Raw genomic sequence first — 10854 nt, 5'->3', positions numbered from 1 at the left:
AGCCTGAGGCAGGTAGATCGCTTGAGGTCAGGAGTTCAAGACCAGCTTGACCAACATGGAGAAACCTTGTCTCTACTAAAAACAAATACAAAATTAGCCAGGTGTGGTGGCACATGCCTGTAATCCCAGCTACTTGGGAGGCTGAGGCAAGAGAATCACTTGAACCCAGGAGGCGGAGGTTGCAGTGAGCCGAGATGGTGCCATTGCACTCCAGCCTGGGCAACAACAGTGAAACTCCGTCTCGAAAGAAAAAGAAAAAAAGTAGATCAAAACTTCAAATCTATATCCAGTGGGCAAAGTCTCTGCCTTCCTGTGAGCTCCAGCTCTGGGTGGAAAGACCCTGCAGCCCTCAGCAATGGGTGGAGCTATGGCCTGTTCTTTTGACTCCTGACCCCATGACCACCACCACCATGCCGAGTGATCCCCCACTCCCAGCATGACCGAATTCTCTGGGATGGGGAGGAGCAGGCAGCTGTGGAGGTGGAAAGGCTTCTGTTCTTGGCCGAGCCCCTTCTGGCTCTCAGTGCTGGCTCATGGTGTTGGTCAGCTGGGGCTGCCATGACACAGAACCACAGACATGGCAGCTTAAACAACAGAAACTTACGGTCCCACCATTCCGGAGGCTGGACGTCTGAGATTAAGGTATCTTCTGAGGCCTGTCTTCCTGGTTGTAGATGGCCGCCCTCTCCCTGTCTTCATATTGCCTTCTGTCTCTACAGATCTGTGCACAAATTTCTTCTTATAAGAACATCAGTCCGATTGGATTAGGACCCACCCTAAAACCTTATTTAAAGGTAATTGTCTCTTTAAAGATCTTGTCTCTAATGACAGTCACATTCTGAGGTTCTGGGGCTTAGGACTTCAACATATGAACTGGGGAGGGGGGTCCCAATTCAGCCCATCACTCTCACCCTCATGGAAGCTGGGTGGGATTTCTGGAGCATCCCCTGAAGGCTCTGCATGGCACCATGCATGCCTGGGTGGCTCTCTCCCAGCTCCAGAACCCCCACCCTGGCAGCTCTGGGGCAGCTGCACCCCATGGCCCACACTGGGCCCAGGAGAAAGCTCAGCTCCGCCGTCCCCACCCATCTGGGCCCACCTCTGCCAGTCACCCTGCGATCCTGCCTTCCCCCGCCCCTGGGAAACACTCCACAGCCCCCAGGAACTTTTGTCCACCTGTAGCACCAAGACTTGGGACTCAGACACTTAGTGACAGCCAGCCAGGATGGAACTGGTCTCCCTTCCTGAGGTACACCCCTGCTCTTTGGGATTGGGTCTCATGAAGCCCTTATCACTCAGCTTCAGGGAAGCCAAGTCCTCCCCAACCCCACATTGGGTAGAAAGCCCCCATCTTTCCTAATGAATCTCTGGCCTGCCTTTCTAGAGGCAGGCGGTAGGTGACAGAGGAGCATCGCAGGAGAGGTTGGCTGCCTTTTAGGAAGTCCACTGATAAGGTTCGGCTGTGTCCCCACCCAAATCTCATCTTAAATTGTAGCTCCAATAATTCCCCATGTGTTGTGGAAGGGACTCAATAGGAGATAACTGAATCGTGGGGGCAGTTTCCCCCATACTGTTCTCATAGTAGTTCGTAAGTCTCCCAAGATCTGATGGTTTTATAAGGGGAAACCCCTTTTGCTTTGCCCGCCGCCATGTGAGACGTGACTTTCACCTTTCACTGTGATTGTGAGGCCTCCCCAGCAACATGGAACTGTGACTCTATTAAACCTCTTTCCTTTATAAATTACCCAGTCTCAGGTATGTCTTTTTCAGCAGTGTGAAAACAGACTAATACACCCACCAAGGACAAATCTGGAGTCGCTCCTTAGAAGTGTGGGTGTTTATCTTGCATTGTCTTCCTTTGGAGGCACTGCTGAAAATTTAAAACCACATCCTATTACATGTGTCTGTACACTTTCTGCTTTTAAAAAGTTACACAGTAGCACACTATTCTACATCTCAAATGTTTCCCTTTAACTCTGTGTTGGAGATTATCTCAGATTAGGACACAGCTGCCAATCTTCGTGCCTTCAGTGTTTCATCATATTGATGTCCAGGTTTCTTTAACCAATCCTCTACTGGCTGTTTCCAAACTTTTGCTAGTGTAAACAACACTGCAACAAATATTGATCAATCAATGGAGAATTTTTCTATGCATACCATCATGCCCAGCTGACTTTTTTTTTTTTTTTTTTTTTTTTGGTAAAAAAGAAAACACCCAGCCATGCTGATTCTTTTAATGTGGTACTAGCCTATAAATGGCTAGACAACAATGGAATAAATTGGTTCACGATTTGCATTCCCATCAACCAGGTTTGAAACCACCTGTTTGTCCATATCTTTACCAATACACCAACAAAGCATTATCAAACTTTGCCAAAGTGATGGGCAGAAAATACAGAACCTCATTGTACTTTCTTTTTTTTTCTTTTTATAATTTTTTTTTAAATTTCCTCATCCTCACCGGGCGCAGTGGCTCACACCTGTAATCCCAGCACTTTGGGAGGCTGAGGAGGGTGGATCACGAGGTCAGGAGATCGAGACCATCCTGGCTAACACCGTGAAACCCCGTCTCTACTAAAAATACAAAAATTAGCTGGGCGTCGTGGCACGTGCCTGAAGTCCCAGCTATTCGGGAGGCTGAGGCCAGAGATCACGTCAGTGTACCCCAGCTCAAGCGACAGAGCAAGACTCTGTCTCAGAAAAAAAACAAAAAACAAAACTAAAAAAAAAAAAAATTCCCCATCCTCCTGCCTCTCATTGTACTTTTTTTTTGTGTGACTGAGTCTGGCTCTGTTGCTCGAGCTGAGTGCAGTAGCCAGTGGTATGATCTCAGCTCACTGAACCTCTGCCTCCCAGGTTCAAGCAATTCTCCTGCCTCAGCCTCTCAAGTAGCTGGGATTGCAGGTGTTTGCCAACACACCCAGCTAATTTTCGGACTTTTAGTAGAAATGGGGTATCACCATGTTGGCCAGGCCGCTCTCAAACTCCTAACGTCTAGTAATCTGCCCACCTTGGCCTCCCAAAGGGCTGGGATTCCAGGCGTGAGCCACTGCGCCCGGCCCTCTCATTGCACTTTAAATTGTCATTTTGCATATTCTGAGTTAAGTATCCTTCCACCTGTTTAAGGGGCATGCACCTTTTCAAAAAAGGCAGAGTTAGATAATTTAGCTTGATGGTTAGGATTATGGACTCTGGAGCTACTAGAACATCTGGGTTTGAATCTCAGCTTCACTGTTTAACAGCTATGACTGTAGCAAATGACCCACCCTGTCTACACCTGATTTCTCTTGGGGACAATAACAGTGTGTACCTTATGGAGTAGCGGAGAGGATTAAATAAGTTACTTAAGGCATTTTTAGAAGCGCACATAGGGCACGGGAAAGTGCTATGTGTGTAGGTATTACCATTATCCTTTTCATTTTTTTCCATTAGGATATAGACCTGTGGGAATTCTTATATATGTATTAGGAATATTAGTCTTGGATTATAAACACATTTTCCAACACTGTCCTTTGACTTCATTTTTACCTAAATGGACTTTTTAATTGTAGTACAGTATATAAAACATAAACTTACCATAAATCATTTTTAGGTGTACAGTTCAGTGTGATTACAATGTTCAGAGACATGTTTTATTTTTGTATTGTCAAAATTTTCAACCTTGCCGCGTGTGCTGGCTCACTCCTGTAATCCCAGCACTTTGGGAGGCCAAGGTGGGCAGATCACCTGAGGTCGGGAGTTTGAGACCAGCCTGAGCAACATGGAGAAACCCTGTCTCTACTAAAAATACAAAAAAAAAAAAAAAAAAACCCCAGGCACGGTGGCGCGTGCTTGTAGTCCCAGCTACTTGAGAGGCTGAGGCAGGACAATCGCTTAAACCCAGGAGGTAGAGGTTGCAGTGAGCCAAGATTGCACCACTGCACTCCAGCCTGGGCAACAAGAGCAAGACTCTGTCTCAAAAAAATAAAATAAAATAAAATAAAAAATTTGCCTTTTTCTTTTATGATTTCTGGGTTTTACATGGTTTTAAATGGCCTTTCCACTATACGATTTTTTTAATCTCCCGTATTTTACTACTGCTTTTATGGTTTCCCTTTTGGCATTTTAATATCAATTAATCTACATCTTATTTTAGGTGAGGATATGAAGAAGAGATGCTATTTTCTTTCTGGATGGGTAGCCAGCCTCAGTTCCATTAATTGAATAGTATGATTCCAAGTGTCTAACCCATTTTATAAACTAATATCCTGCTTAGAAACAAAATTCCTATATACATTTAGGTCTATTCTGGAACTTTGGATTTATTTCACTGAGTTGTCTATCCCTTTACAGGCTAGCACCACATTTTTAAAATCAACATGGCTGTGTGTTTTATTATCTACAAAAAAAAAAAAAAAAAAAAAAAATCAGCTGGGTATGATGTGTTCCCAGCTACATGGGAGGCTGAGGCAGGAGGATCACTTCGGCCCAAGATATCAAGGCTGGAGTGAGCAGTGTTCCCACCACAGCTCTCCAACCTGGGTGACAAAGCAAGACCCTGTCTATTAAATAAAAATAATAAAATAAAGGCCAGGCACAGTGGCTCACGCCTGTAATCCCAGCACTTAGAGAGGCTGAGGTGGAAGGACTGCTTGAGTCCAGGAGTTCATGACCAGTCTAGCAAACAAAGTAAGACTCTGTCTCTATAAAAAAAAACGTAGCCAGGCATGGTGACATGCATCTGTGGCTCAGCTACCCAGGAGGCTGAGACAGGAGGATCTGTTGAGCCCAGGAAGTTGAAGCTGTAGTGAGCTGTGTTTGCACCACTGCACTCCAGCCTGGATAACACAGTGAGACTCTAGCTCAAAAATAAAATAGTAAAATAGCATAAAATCCATGTAACTTTAAAAGTTGTTCAAATACCTGGTAGAGTTAGTCTCTTATCATTGCTCTTCTGGTTGGAATGTTCCTGGTTATTTGTTTTTCCATATGAACTTTAGAATCAGTTTGTTGAATTAAAAAGGTTCCTATTGATCTGGGTGGAAGTGGGGAGTTTTGGGCCTGCTTAGAGGACCAAGTCCAGCCCCATCTGCTGAGGTTGCAGGTGTCTTAAAGGGTTCCTCCCCCAACAGCTGCTGCTGCCCAGCTCACGTCCAGCTCTGTCACAGAAGGTGCAGGGTGGCCAGGACCTCCAGTCCATCCATCTGAGATGGATGCTGTACCTTCCAAGCAACCTCAGACCCATACATGGGTGGTGGCTGGAGTCAGCACAGTTGTAGCGGTGGCCACAGCCACAGCCAGATGAAGCCTCAGCCGCTACAGTACTGACCACGGAACCCGGAGGCCCTGCCTAGTGCACAGGGCTGTAGGCCCCCTGGGGGAAGGCAGTGAGACCTGACGGCGGACCACGCCAACGACCCAGGACTTAGGCATGTCCTTCTGTGTCTCCAGGGCCCACTGACTCTGTCCCCAGGTGCCAGGCCAGATGCACTCTTTTTCCCAAATGGTGGAGCGTCCCAGGATGACACGCCAAAACCAGACTTTCTTTCTTTTTATGCTGAGGTGTTCTTTTCTTTTTTCTATTTTTAAAATAACATATGATCCAAAAAAAATGATATATAATGATATATATATAAGAAAATTAAAATGACCATAAATGTCTGACCCAGAAATAAATGAGTAACAGTTTCATGTATTTCCTTCCAGTTCCTTTTTCTAAGTGTGTATTTGTTTTGTCTTTCAAAAATTGTATTTATTTTTTATTTCACTGCAAATATGAGTATTCATTCTCCCTAAAATAAAAAAAAAGGCCAAGTGTGATGGCTCACCCCTGTAATCCAAGCACTTTGGGAGGCCAAGGTGCGTGGATCACGAGGTCAAGAGATGGAGAGCATTCTGGCCAACATGGTGAAACTCCATCTCTACTAAAAATACAAAACTCTGCTGAGTGTGGTGGCATGTGCCTGTGGTCTCAGCTACTCGGGAGGCTGGGCAGGAGAATCCCTTAGAACCCAGGAAGAGGAGGTTGCAGTGAGCCGAGATCACACCACTGCACTCCAGCCTGGCCACAGAGCAAGACTGCATCTCAATTAAAAAAAAAAGTTAAGGCGGTCAATTTTATGTTATGTGTATTTTATCACAGTTTAAAATTTTTCAACAACATTTTAAAAGCTTTGCATTTCAAAACAAAAAAGATAGTACAGATAAAGTCCCCACTTGATCACTGTTACCAGCTGATGTATACATATGCTTCCAGAACTTTCCCTATGTACACACATACTGTGCAAGTGTAGTATGAACATATAAACATATACTGTTGCATTTTGTGTGGATGTGACTGCAATTTTAACATAAATGTTGTTTTGAAACCTGTGGTTATAGCCAAACCATGTCTGGGGGGCTGTGCCCTATCAGGAGGTCGGACACACAGTATATGCCAGCAGCACAGTATAAAACCACGATATTGTTTTGGTTGGCAATTGTTGTACTGCCATTTCTCTTTCACTGAACATTTACAGCAATATCATTTTTGGTTTTTTTTTTAGACAAATTCTCACTCTATTGCCCAGGTTGGAGTGTAATGATGCTATCTGGGCTCACCATAACCTCCACTTCCCGGGTTCGAGGGATTCTCCTGACTCAGCCTCCCAAGTAGCTGGGATCACAGGGGTGTACCACCACACCAGGCTAATTTTGTAATTTTAGTAGAGATGGGTTTCACCATGTTGGCCAGGCTGGTCTCGAACTCCTGACCTCAGGTGATCCACCTGCCTCGGCCTCCCAAATATCTGGGATTACAGGTGTGAGCCACCGCACCCAGCCAATGGCCTCATCTTAAAATTGATTTTGTTTCCTATTACTTATCATTAATGTTCCCTAGAAAGTTTAACATGTCTGCCAAGGCCTTTCCATGATATTTTTCCATATGCTCAAGCACATCAGTTCCATTTCTCCTTTCCTGGAACCCTCTCAGGTGGCACGTTCTTCCTGGAGCGTGGGCTGGCTGGGCTCTGGCCTGACGCTCTCCTGTAGTCCTGGGATTCACCACACTCTGGTATTGAATACCTTATACCCTATCTCGGGGCTCCCAGGTCTCTTCTTTTTAAAAAATTGCATATTCTCTACTAAGGTCCTAACAAAAGTTACTTAGGAGTGTACTTGGAGCATTTGTGTTTCAGTGAAAAACTATGCATTCCAATTCTGATTATATGGGGCTTTGTCCCTTTCTTTGCCCTTGAAACTCTGTAAATTGTAGATAACTGGCAGCAATGCAAAACTATTCTTTTTTTTTCTTACAACCAGCTAGGATTACAGGCACAGGCCACCATACCCAGCTAATTTTTGTATTTTTAGTAGAGATGGGTTTTCTCCATGTTAGCCAGGATGGTCTCGATCTCCTGACCTTGTGATCTGCCCACCTTGGCCTCCCAAAGTGCTGGGATTACAGGCATGAGCCACTGCGCCCCTCAAAAGGTTGACTTTGACCTAGATTTATATATTGGTACCTATATTATATAGACTCCCCAGCATTTTGTACAAACCTCAGCAAATAATAGTAGTTGCTAAATATCTTTGTTGAATAAATCTTCAACTCATCAGTTGCTTCTAAATCTTAATCTAATACTTCCTTCAGGGTTAAACAGTAAATGACCTTCTTTAGCTCTTTATTCTAGAAACATTTTAAATACTCTTTGTTGAATATTTACTATTTGTCTCTGCTCCAAACCCTTTAGGTGTGGTGAGTTAATTCTTACAACAATACTAGAAGGTAGGTCCTTTTGTTACCTACATTTTACAGATAAGAAAACTTACCGAGAGAGATCCAAGATGGCTGATGATTAGCAGCTCGGGCACGTACCTCCCAGTGAAAGCGCAAAGAACGAGAGGACGCCACACTTTCAGACGAATATTAGTTGCTCACGGACCAGGAGATTCCCAGTGAAGGAGCTTCACGGGTCGCCAGGGCGACTCTTGTGGCCGGCGTGGCGGTTTTGCTGGTGCCTTAGCACGCCAGTTCTTGGTGCAGAGTCCGGAGATTCCCGGGCAGAAAAGCACCATCAATCTTAACACCGCTGTTTTGGCCGGCTCAGTGGATTGCTCAGATTTCGGTGCAGGGAATCAACAAGTTGGACGTCAGAGACCCAGTTAGAAAGTCGGTAATTATAAAGACGACAGACGGACAAATATAAAATGAAGGGAAGAAACCAGCGTAAAAAGGTAGAGAATACTCAAAATCAGAATGCCTCTCCCTCTACAGGGGATTGCAATTCCTCATCAGTAACGGAACAAGGCTTAATAGATTACACGTGTGTTCCAATAACAGAAGCAGGTTTCAAAACGTGGGTGATAAGAAACTTCTGTGAATTAAAAGAACTTGTTCTAACCCAATGCAAAGAAACTAAGAACCTTGAAAAAAGGTTTGACGAAATGTTAACGAGAATGGACAATTTAGAGAAGAATATAAGTGAATTGATGGAGCTGAAAAACACAACACGAGAACTTCGCGAAGCATGCACAAGTTTAAACAGTCGTATTGATCAAGCAGAAGGAAGGATATCAGAAGTCGAGGACCAGCTCAGTGAAATGAAACGAGAAGACAAGAATGCAGAAAAAAGGATGAAAAGGAATGAGCAAAGTCTCCAGGAAATATGGGACTATGTGAAAAGACCTAATTTACGTTTGATAGGTGTACCTGAATGTGATGAAGAGAATGAATCCAAGTTGGAAAATACTCTTCAGGATATCATTCAGGAAAATTTTCCCAACCTGGCAAGGCAGGGTAATATTCAACTCCAGGTAATACAGAGAACACCACAAAGATATTCTTCAAGAAGACCAACCCCAAGGCACATAATTGCCAGATTTATTAGGGTTGAAATGAAGGAGAAAATACTAAGGGCAGCCAGAGAGAAAGGTCAGGTTACCCATAAAGGGAAACCTATCAGACTTACAGCAGATCTCTCAGCAGAAACCCTACAAGCCAGAAAAGAGTGGGGACCAATATTTAACATCCTTAAAGAAAAGAACTTTCAACCCAGAATTTCCTATCCAGCCAAACTAAGCTTTACGAGCGAAGGAAAAATTAAATCTTTTGCGAACAAACAAGTACTTAGAGAGTTCACCACCACCAGGCCTGCTTTACAAGAGCTTCTGAAAGAAGCACTATACATATAAAGGAACAACCAATATCAGCCTTTCCAAAAATATATCAAAAAGCAAGAACTTTAACACAATAAAAAATTTACATCAACTAATGGGCAAAACAGCCAGCTAGCATCAAACGCCGGTATTAAACTTATATATATTTTAATTGGATAAAAAGCCAAAACCCATCAGTATGCTGCATCCGGGCCCATCTTACATGCAACAATACACAAAGACTCAGAGAGAAGGAGGAAGATTTACCAATCAAACAGAGAGTAAAAATAAACTAATAAACAAAAAGCAGGAGATGCAATTCTCGCCTCTGATAAAGTAGACTTTAAAGCAACAAAGATCAAAAGAGGCGAGGAATGACATTACATAATGGCAAAAGGATCAATGCAACAAGAAGAGCTAACGATTCTATAGATCAACAAGATAGAAAATTAAGTTCAAGTTCAGAACTTGAACTCAGATCCGGAACAAGTAAACTTAATAAACATTTATAGAACTCTCCACTTCAAATAAACAAAACATACATTACCACCTCACACCTATTCCAAAGGTGACTATATAACTGGAAGTAAATCACTCCTCAGTAATTGCATAGCATTTCATAGGTTTAAATTAAATATCGGTTGGCTGTTTGTTTGTTATCTTCTTCCCTTATTCCTTCCTGACTACATCATTAAGTATAATTATCAGTATAAAAGAGGTTTTCAATACCCATTACTAAATTGCATTCTAGCCTGGGCAAGAAAGCAATACTCCCATTCTCTCTCCCTCTTTTTTTTCCTTCTCCCTCCTCCCCATTCTCTCTCTCTCTTTCTCTTCCTTTTTCCTCCTTCCTATTCTCTCTCTCTCTCTTTAAAAAAAAAAAAAAAAAAAAAAGAAAACTTACCTGACTGCTTAAGTGGCTGAGCCGAACTTTAGAGACTACACTTTAACTGTTGTGCTAGGTGCTGGTTCTGTTCACATGCCAGTTCTGATCCATTTATAGTAGTTCTTCAGCACACATTGTCGAGAAGAATTCTGGGGCAGTATATAGGCTCCATAAGAAAAAAAAAAAACTGCCTTGATTGATTAATGATGTCTGCCATGTGCGCAGGAATGGGGAGGTGGGAGTTACTTTTTTTTTTTTCTTTTAACTCTGCTGAATCATTCCTTGGAGAAAAATTATCTCTGGGGTTATACACAGCTCTGGTGCCTTCAAAATTGGGGCATGTTGACATCTGAAGTGTTTAAAGGCTGTTTTGTTTCCTAGCTGTAGTAGAATTCTTTAACTGCCTGTTTATAATTTATCTGAGAGCAACACTGGTAATTAGGCATCTGAGCATTCCTCTGATTCCCTTGTTTCTTCCTTTTCCTGTGGTAAAAACAGAAAGTCAGAAAAATAATCACATTGCATCATGATACCAGTAGGCCATATAAAAAGCCCCATGATGTTATTTTTCCGATCATTGCTTTCCACAGCCAGCACTGAGACCATTCCAAACACCCCTCCCATCAGATCGTTAGAAATGGCCATATAGTCCGTCTCTTTACTAACCTTTCTACATCCCAAACAGTTTTACAACTTGGCTTCAGCTGCAGGGCAGCCCAGCTTTTAAAGGAATTAGATCCTTTTCCCAGAATCTCCATTAAAGGGAACTTAACACAGCTTTAAAAGAAAGAGATATAAAGCAATTTTCTCCAATCTCTACCCATTTTTCCGAGTGCACTTTTATCTTACAC

The 10854-nt window shown here is 43.1% G+C and overlaps 1 long non-coding RNA gene across 2 annotated transcripts; it reads right to left on the bottom strand.

Moving 5' to 3' along the window:
• Nucleotides 1-383: 383 nt before the first annotated feature.
• LOC105713701 (uncharacterized) lies at nucleotides 384-10482 on the bottom strand. Of its 2 annotated transcripts, none has more exons than XR_010336923.1 (3): nucleotides 10022-10482; nucleotides 1799-1870; nucleotides 384-721 (listed from the first exon to the last, which is right to left on the bottom strand). It is a non-coding gene; the product is annotated as an uncharacterized LOC105713701 (long non-coding RNA). The 2 variants fall into 2 exon arrangements; XR_010336928.1 differs by having other exon boundaries at nucleotides 1799-1867.
• Between the last annotated feature and the right edge of the window lie 372 nt (nucleotides 10483-10854).

Source organism: Aotus nancymaae, unplaced genomic scaffold (assembly GCF_030222135.1).
Source record: "Aotus nancymaae isolate 86718 unplaced genomic scaffold, 86718_ANA_hifiasm-v0.15.2.pri h1tg000002l, whole genome shotgun sequence".
NCBI classification, from domain to species: Eukaryota; Metazoa; Chordata; class Mammalia; order Primates; family Aotidae; genus Aotus; species Aotus nancymaae.
Note: the sequence above shows the minus strand (reverse complement) of the source record. Positions and strands in the feature narration are given on the sequence as shown.